General features: G+C 37.8%; 1 long non-coding RNA gene across 6 annotated transcripts in view; it reads left to right on the top strand.

Annotated features, from left to right (window-relative positions):
- LOC141585095 (uncharacterized) overlaps nt 1–13,118 on the top strand; it is a 377,010-nt gene extending 363,892 nt beyond the window's left edge. For 3 of the 6 annotated variants that reach the window (XR_012518397.1, XR_012518393.1, XR_012518392.1), the window contains one exon: nt 1,521–13,118. This is a non-coding gene — a long non-coding RNA (uncharacterized LOC141585095). The remainder of the gene's footprint in view (nt 1–1,520) is intronic. The other 3 variants (XR_012518396.1, XR_012518395.1, XR_012518394.1) reach the window with 3 other exon arrangements.
- Nucleotides 13,119–14,976: the final 1,858 nt, after the last annotated feature.

Below are 14,976 nucleotides of genomic sequence, written 5' to 3'. Positions count from 1 at the left end.
AGATTGGCCTATTATTGGAATACATTTGCCCACAGTTAATCCTCAAAGTAATTAAATGGAAGGAAGTGATTAAATCACCAAGAAAAAAAGTGACTGCTGCATCTGAGGCATTCAGACAGGGTAAGACTGTTGGTTAGGCATGAACATTAGTTAGGGAAGCATCTGCCACTTAACCTGGGCTACTAAATTAGCGTGTGTGTGTGTGTGTGTGTGTGTGTGTGTGAGTGTATATTAGCAAACAGTGTTGAAATATAAAATAAATCTCTAGACTAAGAACAGGAATTTCTTAGAAATTTCTTAGAAATTCCAGAAAAAGTCACAGATACCTTGGTAGAATTACGTTAAACATATGTTATACATAGTCCTCAGCTAATTTAGTAAAGCAGTATTATATTTTCTCCCCAATGACTTATAAATGGAAAAAAAATTTAATTGAACTGAACTGAAAGTAGAATAAACAAATCCTAACATGGCTTTGGTAAATGTTAGTTTTATCATGCCACTTCCATTTTTAGTAGATTCAGAAAACCTGGTTGTTAATCTTACTGTTTTCATATTACTCAATTTTGGGCAAGTTACTTGACCTTTTAGAGTTTCCGCAAAATAAAGGGATTGGGCTGTATGATTTTTAGGTTTCTTCTGGCGCTAAAAAGCCATTAGTCTAAGAAAAAATAGAAAAACATAACCAGAAATCTCATGTGAAATTATTAAAATTCAATATATCATTAAGATAAATATGAGTGGAAAATGAAAGATACATAATGGAATATGTTACAGACATAACTGTGTTCATCACAAAATAAGATTCTGTGTTCTTCGAGAACTTCGTGCTATGAACAGGAACCCAAAGTACTATCAACCAGAATCATCTAAAGATATCCATTTTTCTGTGCCTCTCCACATTTCTCAATGATTTCATGCATTGAAAATGCATTACATTTTCATGATTTCATACATTTAAATAAAGTAGTTCTAAACAGTTGCCAAAAATTGTCCCTTTAAAGTAAAGGTCTCTACTTACAACTTTAAGACAGATACACAAAATTAGATAATGAGTCTTGTCTTGATGGCAACAAGAAAATAAAGTGCCTACTCTTTGGAGATAGAGTGCATTAGCTCTTTTAGGCCATCTGTGCATTGTTAGGAACGTCTCTCTTTTAACATTCTGAAAAAAATTAGAATGGTCTCTCATTGCAAAATGATCTGATTGTCCTATCCTGGCTTGGTTGTTTTGGCCTAATTAACCATGAGCATAGATTGTTGCATATTTGATTTGGTCATGGTGATTGATGAGATGTGGGTGGGCAGAATTATTCAATTGGCTAGAATACTGTTAACTTTTTATTCATCTAATTTTACAAGACATTAACTGAGCTCTCACTATCCATATTATATACCAGAGACATAAAGATATATAACCTCAAATGCTTCATATTTAGTAACTAATGGTAAAGAGTTAAGTTGAGGGACAAAAATAAATATGTACACTATAACAATAATGTTATTCTGTATTCTACTAGGATTAAAAACAAATTGCTTTGGGACAACAGAGGATGAAGAAACTCATTTTGACTGAAGTTACTGGATGAGACACGGCTGTGGACAACTTTAGAGGAGGTATATTTAAGCATAACCTTAAACTTATGTTAGAATTTTTAATTACCAGACATTGGCAAAGGCAAAGGTGTGATGTGAAAGGACATGGAATGTCTGGGCAACAGGGAGCAGTTCAGAGGTCTGGACCATGGACAGGGTTGATGAACCTGATAAAGAATGGAGTAGAGTGAGACAGAAAAGAGTGTTGGAAGGACCTGGACTTTGTCACTAGAGGAAATGGTTGAAAAGGGTCAAAGTGAGAGAGTATGTTGGCCACTATTAGCTGCCCTAAGTGTTACAAGAAAGAAATGAGATTAGGCAAGAATTGACTGCTTTTAAAGCAGAGTTAGAAGGCATGGAGAAAAACCAGAGGTCTTATAAGAGCTAGCAAAGTTGAGTGCTTTTGTACCTCAAACAGTGAGAGAGAAAACTGAGATTTTGGGCAATAGAGGTTCAATAAGGCTTTTCATTCAAAGTAAAGCCTCAGCCTTATGATGAAATTTTTGTTTCAAAAAAGCTCAAGATAGCTGCCATTAATGTGTGAAAGAGAATAACAAGAAAGTGAGATAGCAAAGAAATACACAGATGCAAAGAAATATGTAGGCTGAAGAATTATATGGAGGAAAGAATTGTTAGGTTACTAGTATTTGGGAGGGACTGAAAGTAAATAGATCAGAAGCTTACTAAGTTTTTGTGTGAATTGTGCTGCTAAAAATTCATGAGATTAAAGGAAAAAATAAAGGACTTTGATTTTTTCAAACCTGAATACAAAACTCTGTTTGCCCTAGCAGGAAGTTCTTAAAAAGACTAAAATTATCAAAGAAGGCATATCCCCAAAAGCCCATCTAATATATAGCCATGGAAAATAATGGACAAGGAAGAATATTCCAGAGATGGTGGATCCAGGGCCAATGGAGAACAATGGACAAGGGAGTTCTTTTCAGAGAATAAAATCAGTCTAATCTAGGATGTTTCCTTACTCCAGGGCAAAGGGCTTTCCTGCTCACCCAGCAGAATTTCAGAATTGCTAGGAAATGGTGACTGCTGTATATTTTTCACTCTTTCCTTTTCCAAATGTGGATTTTTAGTGCAACAGTTCTTTCCCTGTTCCACCATTCAGAGATTGTTTTTTAGTATATAAATTGCTGGTCTGTGAAAACCTCTCTCAGACCTAAGGGAAAATATTGCATGTGGCCCAGGGATCTTGACCTTTGAGCTGATTAGAATGATTGGATGAATTGCTAGGTTGTCTTTTTTGGGGAGAGTAGTAATGTTTGAAATAAAGAGTGAAATATCCACTTGGTGACAAATAGTAGGTAATTGCAGAGACTGCTATATTCACTAAAACTAATTCTCTGTTCTTCTGAGGCATATAGACTATTTCTGAGATGCCCTTGTCAAGATGAGAGAATTGAGGTATGGTATTTCACTTCTGATCCTTAACAAATTTTCATGTAATCTACTTCCTCTCTCACATATTGCCTGCCTCCCATTAAGTATCTCTCATTTTCTGGCTTAATGGAAGGGACTCTGAAGATTTAGACATGATAGAGACACCAAATGGAAAAAACCTGTGTTCCTAAAGGACGGAATGCAACAATCTTGAAAAGTCAGTCAGCAGCTGATCAGACTTAAAAGAGGAAGAAATAAACTGCTATTATATAAAACTGCTGTGATTTCAGTGTTTGTTATAGCAGAAGTTACATTGACTACACATACATCCAGAAGTTCATGTCCAGTGGACTAGGGGAGTTCACAGGCCAGAGTGAAGTACTACATAATAAATCACTAATAATGAATTCTGTGGCCTGGGCTAAGGTTGCACCTGGGCTCCCTCAGGTGGCTGTATTTAGTTGATGGGCTGGCTGGTGGCTGGGTTTAGCTATGATAGCTGAGTTGACTGTGTGTCTCATCTCTGTTGTCTTTCATCCTCAAGGAGCCAGTATTGGGGCTTTTGGAACCTGATGGTATTAGGGTCCCAAGAGGGTGAGAGGAAGCTGCAGGGACTCTTGAGACCTTGCTTGAAAGTAATGCAACATTATTTCTGATGCACTGTATTGGTCAAAGGAAATCAGGTAGCCTGGCCATATGTGGGAAGTAGGGAAATAGATTCTGCCTTTTTTGATGAAGAATTTGTGACTATTTTTTATTGTCTACAAACCCTTATATAGTAAGTGCTCAATAAAGGGTTGTTGAATTGCATGGATGAATGGAGAAAGTGGGTTGGAGTCCTGAAAAAGAAGATAACATATTGGCAAAACTGCTATTGAAAATGGAAAAAGGAACCAATCATGGGTAAGTAAAAGAATTGCTGAGCAACACGGATGGTCCAGCTGAGCTTGAAAATTGTAAATTTGTTTTTCAGCCAATTTTCTCCAATTGCATTTGGTAGTTTGGGAGCAAGCCCACAGAAACAGATGGTTGGGTTGATCCAGGTTAGGGATTAGTACTTTGCAAACTAGCACTAGTGGGAGGTTGAGTCTGCCCAACTTGGTTCTGTGCCTTCTCAGCTCTCTGCTCACTCAGGAGCTGGCCACTCCATGGAATACTCTGCATCCTGAATCCTCACTCATTCTGGTCTGCTGTCTGAGACCAAAACTCCATGTTGGACTACAAAGTAAGTTAATTGAGGTTGTGACCTACATGGTTCAGACCTAAAGTGAAGCACAGACACACACACACCCACACACACACACACACACACACACACACGCACACTCACTGAGGAATTCCATTTGCATTCGTTGGAAGACATATAGGGATCTGATTTTTGAATTTGTTTTCTTTCCTTTTCAATTCTCCAGGTTCCTGCTGGAGCCTCCTACTTCCCACTCCACCATTTCCTGCTGTCAATCCAGCCCTCAAGAAGAGCAGCCCTATTCATACTCCTACTACTAATTTTCCCCAGTTCTTTCTCCTGGTTCATCAGACCCTTCCTTTTATTCTATGTCACAAAAGTCTTAAGACTTACTGGCAGAGTCAGGCTTGTCTCCAGAGGTGGGAATGAGGGTAAAAAGGGCACATGTGAGAGTAAGTTGAAAAACTGCCAATTACAGGATCTTTTTGGTAACTAAGGGACTGCTGAAAACCATGACTACTTCTATCTTATCTTTCTAGATTTTTACCACTCAGACTAATTTTATCTTCTTTCACTGTACTTGATATTTTGAACCCATATTCACTTTCTTGGTCTTCCTTACCCAAGATGAATTACCAATTTCCCTCTGTTCCATGGTTCATGTTTTGCCTAGGATTCCTAGCCTCAGAGAAACCACTGTCTCTATACAATCATTTCCCCCTTTCCTAATCAGCATTCCTTTGCAGGGGAAGACAGACAGGAAGAGGCAAGTAAACTAAAGAATCAAGACTTAGTGCTTGGATATAAGACACTGAAGCAGAGGAGGTCAAGGAATTGGCACTTAGATGATCTTTCAGTGTGGGTAGTGGAGTTGCCTAAGATGATGGGCGAGACTACAGAAGAGAATAGCTATTGATATGGTTTGGCTGCGTGTCCACCCAAATCTTATCTTATTATAGCTACCAAAATCCCCACACGTCGTGGGAGAGACCTGATGGGAGGTAACTGAATCACAAAGGTGGGTTTTTCTCACACTGTTCTTGTGATAGTGAGCAAGTTTCATGAGATCTGATGGTTTTATAAAGGGCAGTTTCCTTGCACATGCTCTCTTGCCTGCCACCATGGAAGATGTGACTTTGCTCCTCTTTCACCTTCTGCCGTAATTGTGAGGCCTCCCTAGCCACATGGAACTGTGAGTCCATTACACCTCTTTTTGTTTATAAATCACCCAGTCTTGAGTATGTCTTTATTAGCAGAGTGAAATGAACTAATACAACCATAACCAATTAACAATGTCCTGAGAGAATATACAGGCTGCACTGAATGCTGGTAGATGGTGGATAAAGTGGATAACAGCAATGCCAATGAATGGAGAGTTTCAAAGAAGTGACAAGACGATAGATCAGAAGCATGGAAATGGCTATGGGGAAGCAGAAAGAGCACACTCTGCCTCCTTGATGTGACAGGCTGAGTGGATACTAGGGAGCAGCACTTTCCATGGAAGAATTGGAGGGAACTTACAGCATCTGCAAAAAGTTAACTGGACTCAGTAATCTCAGTTTGTACTTTCAGGCTGTGGGTTTCAGCATAACAGAAAAAAGATATCCTCAGTTCTAAGAAAGTTACCTTATTAGCTGTCTTGAGACTCCAAAGTGAATCTTTTAGTATGATTTCTTAATTCATTCTTGTATCAAATAGTTATTGGCCAGGAACAAAACGGGGTACTTAACTATAAGGATGAATAAAATAAGATATCTGCCATTAAGCAGCTCACAGTCTTTTTAATGCAAAAGGAAAACAAAAAGGTAACTTAAATTGTAAGTCATATGATAGTGGTGAACACGGTTCTATGGAACACTGAGTAGAGGCATCCTACCAGAATTGGGGGTAGGAGGTGGACTCAAAAAAGAGAACCGAGCTGTATCTTTAAATATGAGTTAATGAGGTAAAAGTGTGTGTCTTAGAAAGAAGGAAGGCATTGAGATCCAGGAGCAAAGGGGATTACATTAGTGAAATTAACTGTATTTCAATTTCACTTCGTTCTGGGTAGTCACAGTCTAAATAGTTGGATTAGGTTTCATTGAATCTTCAACGTGAGGAGACTTTCCATTATTTCCTTTCATAAGGAAAGTGGAGCCAAGCTGAAGCTCACACTTCGGCAATTGATCTTGTTGCTCCCTGAACTAACCATCTCTTGAGGCTGGGAAACACCTGTGCTGTTGACTTGCTTTGATCACAGGACAGCTTGAAGGAAATCAGTGTCAACAAACCTCTCTTTGGGCTGCTGGAAATAGTGTTTCCATTTTATTTATCTGAAAGAATCTTGTGTCTTAAATCTCATGACAGACCATTTGAGAGTTGTCTGATTATTGTGCAAGTTGTTTTAAAAAGTCTCACGAGAAATGATTGGTTTGCCTTTCTATTTCAGTGTTAACCAGACATGGATAGCAAATAATAGCACCAATGTATAGTAGACATTTTGGAGGGAAAATGCTGTTCACAAGACAAAACTTGGCTGGTCATGATGTTCTGGTCAACTTGGATTGTTAAGAAGATAATTTATGTCACTACCACTTACCTTACTGAAACTGCAAGACTATTCTCCCCATAGTCATACTTCCAGAATGAATTGTGTTGCTTGCAGTGGGTAGGTCTGCCTGTGATCAGTTATTTATGGCCTCCCAAAATAGGGAACAGGAGATAGCAAATGCTTTATCTGATGTTCATTATAATTTGAGCAATTGCAAAGTCATTCTAGTTCTTGGCTACAGAACTTGATAAGACACTAGAGTTGGATTTGTGACATCATCACTACCTAGAAAGAATGAAAGAGGGAAAATGGTTAAGAATTTTATAAGGAACCAGTTTCTCAGTTGTCAGTGTTTTCCTTTTGAAAGATGAAACAATGAACATTTGACTTTGAAAGGCAATTATTGTATCTTTCATGGGCTTGTTTAGGTAAGTAGAGAGAATTCCAGTTAAAATGGACAGGCAGGGAGCCAAGAAATTTTAATAAAAGTACTGGATCCTTTCATGTGAAGCAGATTTGAGTCAAGGTAGTTCTGTCTGCTAGAATATGTTACAGTAATCATTTCCTTTGGGACTTATAAAAAGGACTATTGACATTTGCTATCTTTAGGAACCTACAAAAGAGTTCCAGCGGCATAGAAGTGCTATGATACTTTCAGTTAAGCAAGGAAGAAGTTGTAAATGATAGCAATATGATAATGTTATAGGTTTCACTAAAAATTTCTATTATTTATTCCATCAGCTGATTGATTTTTAGTGAGCACCTATTATGTGCTTTCTTGTTAAGAGCAGAGGATACAGTAACGAAGGATAAAGTATCTACTTTCTTGAAAACCTGAGTCTATCAGGGAGAGAGATAGCACTCCAACAGTGGATTAATTGTGATTATGAACACTATAATCTGTAAGTACAGGATCTAGGAGCTTGCACAAAAGGGTAAAGGAAAAGTATGGGGTGGAATGAGCTGAGAAGTAAGTAGCTAAGTAAAGTTATCTGTACATGCAAAGGACCTGGGGTAGAAAGGGATTTAATCCTTTGGTCGAATCAAATGAAGGCTTTTGTGGCTGGAGAGAGAGAAGAAGCAAGGGAGAGAATGGCAAGATGTAAGTTTGGAGAGATATGGAGGGACTAAATCATGCTGGACATCATGAACTTGGCAGAAAGGAAAGGGGAGTAGTTGAAAGGCTTTAAGCAGGGGAGAAACATGATAAACAGTACAGCTTAATGGAATTTTAATAAGCATTCTATTGTTGATTATGGAAATAATTTTCCTTCAGGGTTTTTTTTTTTTTAAACTGAAGACATAGTTTTTAATTTAATTTTTATTCTAATTTCTTTTGTAGATAGTAGAGGAGATAAATTGTATGTGATTGAAATACCACATTCTTCTTAGCTTGAAATCATTGTGATGGATAAGAGTTTATAAATAGAAAATCTGCTGGATTTAGTTATCTGTCATATTGGAATTTAGAAGTGGCAGATCTCTTATCAGTGACCAAATACCCAATAACAGAAATGTAACCTGATAATTTTTAAATTAAAAATACCCTGATCTGTAACTGTGATGTAACTGAGGTGAATATCCAAATGTGTTTGCCACTATGTACAAAAATCAGAAACATAAATCACAGATTTTTCAGTTCTAAAAGAGAAATAAAATTTCTAAGGTCTAATGATGTTACATGAACACCTGGTTCAGACAACTTGCAGTAGGGACTCAATGCAAATGAATAGAGAGGTCCCAGGAAGGGGCTTCATACTAGATTAAACACAGGCAGTCCAAACTCTAATATATGTAAAGGATTTGTTGTCACAATGGTAGTAACACTGAAGTCCAGATTTTCTAGGACAGTCTTGTTATAAAATATTCTCTTACATTTTAGATACATTGATGCTTCTTAGACAACCATGTCTCCCTCTTGTTTTAAGAAATATGTCTAGTGACATCAGGGTTCTAATTTCTTCTTTGTCGTCACCACCTAGAATTTCCTCCTCCTCCTCCTTCTCTTCTTCCCCTTTTCTCATTTTGATACCTGAACTCCAATCCCCAGGATGCTAATCCATTAATTAAATGTTCTATACAACTTGCCTTTGTTTTGTCTCTGAAGATGACTCTTTCCTTTGGTCTCTTAGTCTTTCCAAGTCTGGCTATACAAATTCATGGATGGCTGTGATTGTGTCAGAGGGATCAAAAACACCAAAAAGATGAAGACCAGCTCATAGGTTGAAGGAATTTTATTCCTGATTTTCTTAATATTACTACTAGCTAAATGTCTTAGAAAATATCAATCATGCCCTGAGCCTAATTTGGGGTTGCAAAAGAAAGAGGAAAACTATTCACCTAGGTTTCCTTTTGTGATGTGCCAGGGAACAGATACAACTCATGAAGAGCAGTAAGTGGGACAAGTCCTGCCCTAAAGTACTGAGAAGGAAGTGATGATGGTAGTGATCAAATAGGCACCATTTTGGAAAGTAGATTATGTACCATCCCTATGCTTAGTACTTTACAGACATTATCTCATTTGATCTTCTCAACAACCAACCAATGCTGTTTTTATTGTTATTCTGATATTACAGATGAAAAAATTGAGGTTTAGAGAGGTTAAAGAAACCTTTAAAAAGTAATTTCACCAGTAAATGAAGGAAGTGGGATCCCATGTCTCTCTATCCTGGCTCCAGAGGCTATATTGTGGACAACTAACTATCAAGGTGTTAACGGTGGAACCAATCTGCAGCCAAGAGATGTCTCTAGAGGTTGAATGACCTTATTCCTTGGAACATCTTATTCGTACTGCCCTACCCTATTGTATTGTTCTCTGTCCCTTTTCACTGACGACAAGGCTTGCTATGGTCTGGAAAATCATGATGGTTTCTTTGGCGCAGCCTGTGGTTTTAGAGCTTATATTGAGCAGAGCATGCAGATAAAACATAGAGCATCCTACTGAGGCACAAATCCAAGCAATGCTGCTGAAGAGAGCAAGAAAAACAAAATGGTTCCTGGCTCTGTCAGGAAATAGCATGAACAAGTAGAGAAACAGATTGGACACACCCTAAGCTGGGAGAGCTCTATGCCAGCACGGAGCTCCCTGAGTGGCAGATGTCAGTGCCCCTTTCAGTAGCATGTGTAAGGACTCATGAGCATCAGATGTATTCAGCATGAACAGCACAGACCTTAAATGTTTCTTTCCTCAAAGACCAGAAACTTTACTATGGTTTTGTGCCAGGAGCTATTGTTAAATGAACTAATGTCTTTGAAGTACCTTTCAGTGCTTGAACAGTCAGAATTTTAGTAATCAGGATGGTATTCCCAGCATTTCGCAAGGCTAAGGCAGGAAGAATGCTTGAGCTCAGGAGTTCAATACCACCTAGGTAACGTACCAAGTCTGCATCTCTACAAAAAAAAAAAAAAAAGAAAGAAAAAGAAAGAAAATTAGCCAGATATGGTGGTTTGCACCTATAGTCCCAGCTGTTTGGGAGGCGGAGACAGGAGAATCATTTGAGCCTTGGAGGTTGAGGCTGCAGTGAGCTATGATCATACCACTGTACTCCAGCATGGATCTGAGAGTGAGACCCTGTATCAAAAAAAAGAGAATTCTTTTCACGGATGACTGATGATGAAAGGTCATTTCCTCTAAAGATCAAATGTTCCTGGTTTCAAATTAAAACTATGTGTGTGCATGCAGTAGAATAAGAGACAACTAAAATGTTAATTCCTTCTCCTTTTAGTATCACATGGAGCCTACCTGGCATGTCATAAGCAGCAATTCTGAGGTTTCGAGAGAGCTTCTTGCTGAACTTCTTGTTCAGTTTGCCTCCACTCTTTCCTTTACTACCAGAAAATTTAAACAAAACAACCTGCTTTTGCCTGAATGACCTAGGTAACAACCTACTTTAGCTTGAGCTGCTTAGATATTTCAGCTAAAAATGTCTTATTTCCATGAGTCACCTGGATAATTGCATTACTCTGCTGGCCCACTTAGCTGGGTGGGCCAGCAGGTGTTAAGTGCAAGTGTCAACGAGTACTTCATTGTTTCCCACTCTATGGATAGTGCTGTGACAGCTTCTTAGTGCCTGGAGAAGTACCTCTTAGATTCACTTTCAGCCCTTGAGCCTCCTTCTTTTAGATGGATCATCCTTGCCGTGTGATAAACAAGCCCCCTTCTACCTCTGTAGGGCAACTTTGTGTCATGCATGTGTGTGTGTGTGTGTGTGTGTGTGTGTGTGTGTGTGTGTGTGTGGCTTTGCGGTTTTGAAGAAACAATACTTCAACAAGTACTTCTTAAATACTTCCTGGTAGAGTGCTTTTTGTGGGAGATACAAAAGGAGATAAAGACAAGATTTCTTCCTCTAGATACAGCTGTTTAAAGAGACTGGCACATATGAACCATTAGAAAGTCTTTACATGTTTACTGTTGACCTGTTTGGAAGTATCATCAGAGCTGGAGAGGGACAAAATATTTGGAGAAATCTATGGGAGAACTACCCCTCTATTACTTAAGGTATAGGTGCATTGTCTTTTTTTTTCCCCCTCTGCAAATGCATTATTTAGTTTACTTTGACAAAATATAACCTAATTTTCTGGAATGGCATCACTGAAGATAGATACTTGTCTGCCTTATTTAGAGGGTAACTCAGGGTTCGTGGTTCTCTAAAGGAAAGACAGCAGACAGTTTTGGCTACAAAAACACTTGAGGTATTTAGAAAAAAATCCACACTGTATACTTTACTTTTATGACCGGGTTTTTTAGGTACTTTTGAAAACACAAAATAAATAGAAAACACATACAGGAAAAGAGAAGAAAAGTTGCCTCATGTGGAACAATCAACATTGTAAAACTAAGCCTTAACTAATTTTTCAAAATCTATTTATACGTAAAAAAATTTAGTGCTCTAGCTTCAGTTTTAAATTTCAGTTGTTGTAATTTGATGGCATGAAGTAAAAAGGCAACTTTCTCTGTTTTTTCTTTCCCTTTCCCCGGATTATAAAATTGCAGATTTTAAAATTAAGTGGTAAGACAAAGTTTTTTTTTGTTTGTTTTTTGTTTTTAAGTAGAGATTTGAACTTTGATGTAAGAGCTCACCACTTCTATGCTTACAGTGTTTAAATTCCCTGGCATGAAACTTTTAGGCTTGAAATAAATGTCACGAACATGATTTTGAAGGTCAGGCTGGTGAACCACCAAAAATGTCTGACAGCTCCAAAATAGAGTATTTACATCTGGCTCATGGCATCGTGCTCTTTGCTATGATGTAGTCAGGTTGAATAAGTGGAGCAGTGTGAACTAAACCTCAGTAGAACCTGACATTTGACCCCAGAGGTCTATATGCATCATTTTATTCTCTATCCCCTCCTGCCTCCCTTTATGTGGGCAGAACAACCATAAAAATCCACTGACTTTCTGCAGGAACACTTGGCCTGGTTTCCCTGTAATACCTGTTTATACATGAATCAACCCAAAATTAACTTCTGGGACAGCAGGATATGCCTGACCTTGTGAATTAAAGTATGAAATGCACTAGAAATATGATTAACCAGATTTCTTGGTAAATGGGTTGTTCTGTTTATCGAGAGTTCTGGTTACTTAAGAGTGAGTTCTATGGCTATTTTTTTTAGTACTTATTATTCAACTGGCATTACAAAATGTATTAGCTTTCTTATCATTGGAAATACTGTTATTAAATGCTACTTGATCTTTCTTGAGGACTCTGATACTATGACATATCAGAGTCCTCAAATGATCATTTCAAGCATCAGCAATCTAAAGATAATAGTAGACATGCAGGGAAAAGACAAGGTTGAGGACTAGGATTGGGGAAAATGGGATGGGGATTGCAAGACATGGGCAGAGGGTAGTTTAGTGTTAGTTAACTGGGTTTATACTGCAGAGGAAGTCCCTGATCACTGATTTCAAAGCTTCTAGCAATGCGTCCTGTTTTCATTTAAGCTAGATTCTAATAGAACACCCTAAAAAATTTGTCATATTTTTTTATGAGATGATGAGATCACCTCTTAAAACAAGCAGAATAAATTCATTCCATTTCTAAACTCATTTGATAAAGGAAGAACACATGCAAACCAGGCGAAAATGAGTTTGGAAAATACTCAATACTATGTCTGGGGCCTTTAGAGTACTGTCCTAAAAGTATAATGTGCCACCATTTTTAAAAACCACATGGTTTTGGGTACAAGCAGAAAAATGAAGGAATCTGCAGTCTGACTTACCCTCTTGTCACTAACCTTTGGTTTGTAGGTTCAGAGAAGCATTAAAATAAACATGGCTGCTGAACTGTATTCTTTCAGTAGCCAGAAATGGGAAGCTTTAGAGAATAGCAAATAGTTTCAGGGAACTCTTAAGAGATTACTTGTAAATCCAGATAGATGTCAGACTATTAGAATAATTAAATGTCCAGTGAATCAGAGAGATAAAAGGAAGGTCTCTTGAAGCATAATGTATAACTCTATACAGAGTTTTAAATGCCATTCAGCATGACATCCCAAAGTGTCTACTGTGAATGAACATTTAGAAAGAATATAATTTTTCTTTTTAATTGAGATACCTATCTGTGTTTCCTGTGACACAACTATTCATTTGGTCTGTTAATTATGGAAAATGGTTCCTGTCTCTTCTGAATTCTGCATTCTTTCTTTAAAGACACTGTAAAGCATCTGAAGCTACTAAGATTTAATGCATTCTTTACCTTAAAACAAACACCGATTGGCAGCATGGCGTTTATACAGAGAGAAACAACTAGAAGGACAATGAGAAGTCATGTGACAAAGAGGTCAGAGCATTGATGTTGAAGACAGAGAGACCTGGGATTGAAAATAAGTTCTTTCATTTTTCCACTATGTGACCTTGGGCTAGTTACATAGTATTAGTGAATTTCCGTTTTCCTCTGATGTAAAATGAGGTTATAGTAATTGTTGTAATGACTCAATTATGACCATATAATTATTTGTATATTTATAGCTCTATATATTTAAAATACCTGGAACAGAAGAGGTACCCAATACTTCTTTTAATTTTAAGATAACAAATCATAACAGATTTAAGATAACAGATTATAAACCTGACAGAATCAGCTTTCCAAAAAACCAGTGGTCCATCTAAAGTGGATGAATAAATGGTAACATTCATCAACCCAGTTGCTAATTCGTCCATCAGTTCTTGAATAAGGCACTGAGATTGTTACAGTGTCCAGGATAGATGGAAGCAAGACTTAACTGATGTTTTCTCACTCTTAGTCCAATGCTGCTTTAGGTATTCAAAATAAAAATCCTTAAGGCTGAGAAAAAATGAGAAGGGCAAGTTTAGAAATTTAGAATATTTTAGGATTTCATTTGAGATGAGAGGTGAAGAATTTTTCTGATGGCATATTCTGACAAAATAGGTGTGAATCAGAGCTGTTATTTTTCAAGAAAGTAGATTTGCATTATGGTCTCTGATACTAGATGCCCATTAATGGTGGATCAGATAAAGAAAATGTGGTGCATATACACCATGGAATACTACACAGGCATAAAAAGAATGAAATCATATCCTTTGCAGCAACATAGATGCAGCTGGAGGCTATAATCCTAAGTGAATTAGTGTAGAGACAGAAATCCAAATACCATGTGTTCTCACATATAAGTGGGAGCTGTACAAAGGGTACATAGGGACACAGAGATGGGAACAGTAAACACTGGGAATTCCAAGAGAGGGGAGTGAAGGAGGAGGGAAAGGGTTGAAAAACTACCTGTTGGGTACTATGTTCACCACTTGGGCATTGGGCTTGCGAGGAGCCCAAACCTCGGTACCACACAGTATACCCATGTAACAAACCTGTACATGTACATTCTGAGACTAAAATAAAATATCTGAGACTATGAGACATGAGGTCAAGAAAATGTGCATTTAAAAGTAAGGAGCAGGTTGTGGTCACAAAAGTTTAGGAAGCTTTATATATATAAGGCTTTTAAACCGTATGTATACATGGTGTTTCAGAAAAAGGTGCTACAACTTGGGTTCAGGTTATGAATATTTGTTGAGTGCATCTGTGTTCTAGGTTCTCTGACTGTGAGTGGTATGTATGGCAGGGTCAGGGGGTGGGGAAGAGATGAGTGGTAATAAGAAGTGGAGAAGAACTAGCAAAACCAGGCAAATCGACTGTGACTGGTAGGAGCTTATCATGTAGTTGGAGTAATGAAACATTTGCCAAAGCAAATCCAAAACATCTGCAAAGCTACCAATTAAGTACAAATTGATAAATCATTATGTATAAGGGTGATC

Source organism: Saimiri boliviensis, chromosome 7 (assembly GCF_048565385.1).
Source record: "Saimiri boliviensis isolate mSaiBol1 chromosome 7, mSaiBol1.pri, whole genome shotgun sequence".
In the NCBI taxonomy this organism is placed as follows: domain Eukaryota; kingdom Metazoa; phylum Chordata; class Mammalia; order Primates; family Cebidae; genus Saimiri; species Saimiri boliviensis.
The sequence above is the reverse complement of the archived record's forward strand: the minus strand, read 5'-3'. Positions and strand labels throughout refer to the sequence as shown.